Source organism: Pituophis catenifer, unplaced genomic scaffold (genome assembly GCF_029215685.1).
Source record: "Pituophis catenifer annectens isolate HBS135680 unplaced genomic scaffold, rPitCat1.0.hap2 SCAF_40, whole genome shotgun sequence".
Classification (NCBI taxonomy): domain Eukaryota; kingdom Metazoa; phylum Chordata; class Lepidosauria; order Squamata; family Colubridae; genus Pituophis; species Pituophis catenifer.
Genome location: NW_027256920.1, coordinates 127501 through 130000, shown reverse-complemented (window position 1 = coordinate 130000; position 2500 = coordinate 127501).

Genomic DNA, 2500 nt, shown 5'->3' with positions numbered 1-2500 from the left:
CGGTAGACCGGGACGGCTGCCCGTCACGGACACCCCAGGGCCCCGGCGCGGGCACCGAGGCGACGGCGGAGGTCCCCGACCGAGGCCCGGGGCCCCCGCGCCGGGATCCCGTACATCCATCAAGGCGGGGAAACAGAAACACTCTAGGCCGGCCGAGGCCCGGGTAAACCGGACCCGCCCGAGGCCGTCCCGGTAGACCGGGACGACTGCCCGGCGCGGACACCCCCGGGGGCCGGCGTGGGCACCGAGGGGACGGCGGAGGTCCCCGACCGAGGCCCGCGGCGCCGGAGCCGGGATCCCGTGCATCCATCGTGGCGGGGGAAACAGAAAGGCTGATCCGGCCGGGGCCCCGGTAAGCCGGACCCGCCCGAGGCCGTCCCGGTAGACCCGGCCCTCTCCCCGTCTCGGGCACCCCAGGGGTCCGGCGTGGGCACCGAGGCGACGGCGGAGGTCCCCGACCGAGGCCCGCGGACCCGGAGCCGGGATCCCGTGCATCCATCGTGGCGGGGGAAACAGAAAGGCTGATCCGGCCGGGGCCCCGGTAGACCGGGAAGACTGCCCGGCGCGGACACCCCCGGGGTCCGGCGTGGGCACCGAGGCGACGGCGGAGGTCCCCGACCGAGGCCCGCGGCGCCGGAGCCGGGATCCCGTGCATCCATCGTGGCGGGGGAAACAGAAAGGCTGATCCGGCCGGGGCCCCGGTAGACCGGGACGACTGCCCGTCGCGGGCACCCCCGGGGTCCGGCGGGGGCACCGAGGCGACGGCGGAGGTCCCCGACCGAGGCCCGCGGACCCGGAGCCGGGATCCCGTGCATCCATCGTGGCGGGGGAAACAGAAAGGCTGATCCGGCCGGGGCCCCGGTAGACCGGGAAGACTGCCCGGCGCGGACACCCCCGGGGTCCGGCGTGGGCACCGAGGCGAAGGCGGAGGTCCCCGACCGAGGCCCGCGGCGCCGGAGCCGGGATCCCGTGCATCCATCGTGGCGTGGGAAACAGAAAGGCTGATCCGGCCGGGGCCCCGGTAGACCGGGACGACTGCCCGTCGCGGGCACCCCCGGGGTCCGGCGGGGGCACCGAGGCGACGGCGGAGGTCCCCGACCGAGGCCCGCGGACCCGGAGCCGGGATCCCGTGCATCCATCGTGGCGGGGGAAACAGAAAGGCTGATCCGGCCGGGGCCCCGGTAGACCGGGAAGACTGCCCGGCGCGGACACCCCCGGGGTCCGGCGTGGGCACCGAGGCGAAGGCGGAGGTCCCCGACCGAGGCCCGCGGCGCCGGAGCCGGGATCCCGTGCATCCATCGTGGCGGGGGAAACAGAAAGGCTGATCCGGCCGGGGCCCCGGTAGACCGGGACGACTGCCCGTCGCGGGCACCCCCGGGGTCCGGCGGGGGCACCGAGGCGACGGCGGAGGTCCCCGACCGAGGCCCGCGGACCCGGAGCCGGGATCCCGTGCATCCATCGTGGCGGGGGAAACAGAAAGGCTGATCCGGCCGGGGCCCCGGTAGACCGGGAAGACTGCCCGGCGCGGACACCCCCGGGGTCCGGCGTGGGCACCGAGGCGAAGGCGGAGGTCCCCGACCGAGGTCCGCGGCGCCGGAGCCGGGATCCCGTGCATCCATCGTGGCGTGGGAAACAGAAAGGCTGATCCGGCCGGGGCCCCGGTAGACCGGGACGACTGCCCGTCGCGGGCACCCCCGGGGTCCGGCGGGGGCACCGAGGCGACGGCGGAGGTCCCCGACCGAGGCCCGCGGACCCGGAGCCGGGATCCCGTGCATCCATCGTGGCGGGGGAAACAGAAAGGCTGATCCGGCCGGGGCCCCGGTAGACCGGGAAGACTGCCCGGCGCGGACACCCCCGGGGTCCGGCGTGGGCACCGAGGCGAAGGCGGAGGTCCCCGACCGAGGCCCGCGGCGCCGGAGCCAGGATCCCGTGCATCCATCGTGGCGGGGGAAACAGAAAGGCTGATCCGGCCGGGGCCCCGGTAGACCGGGAAGACTGCCCGGCGCGGACACCCCCGGGGTCCGGCGTGGGCACCGAGGCGAAGGCGGAGGTCCCCGACCGAGGCCCGCGGCGCCGGAGCCGGGATCCCGTGCATCCATCGTGGCGGGGGAAACAGAAAGGCTGATCCGGCCGGGGCCCCGGTAGACCGGGACGACTGCCCGTCGCGGGCACCCCCGGGGTCCGGCGGGGGCACCGAGGCGACGGCGGAGGTCCCCGACCGAGGCCCGCGGCCCCGGATCCGGGATCCCGTGCATCCATCGTGGCGGGGGAAACAGAAAGGCTGATCCGGCCGGGGCCCCGGTAAGCCGGACCCGCCCGAGGCCGTCCCGGTAGACCCGGCCGTCTCCCCGTCGCGGGCACCCCCGGGGTCCGGCGTGGGCACCGAGGCGACGGCGGAGGTCGCCGACCGAGGCCCGCGGCCCCGGAGCCGGGATCCCGTGCATCCATCGTGGCGTGGGAAAGAGAAAGGCTGATCCGGCCGGGGCCCGGGTAGACCGGG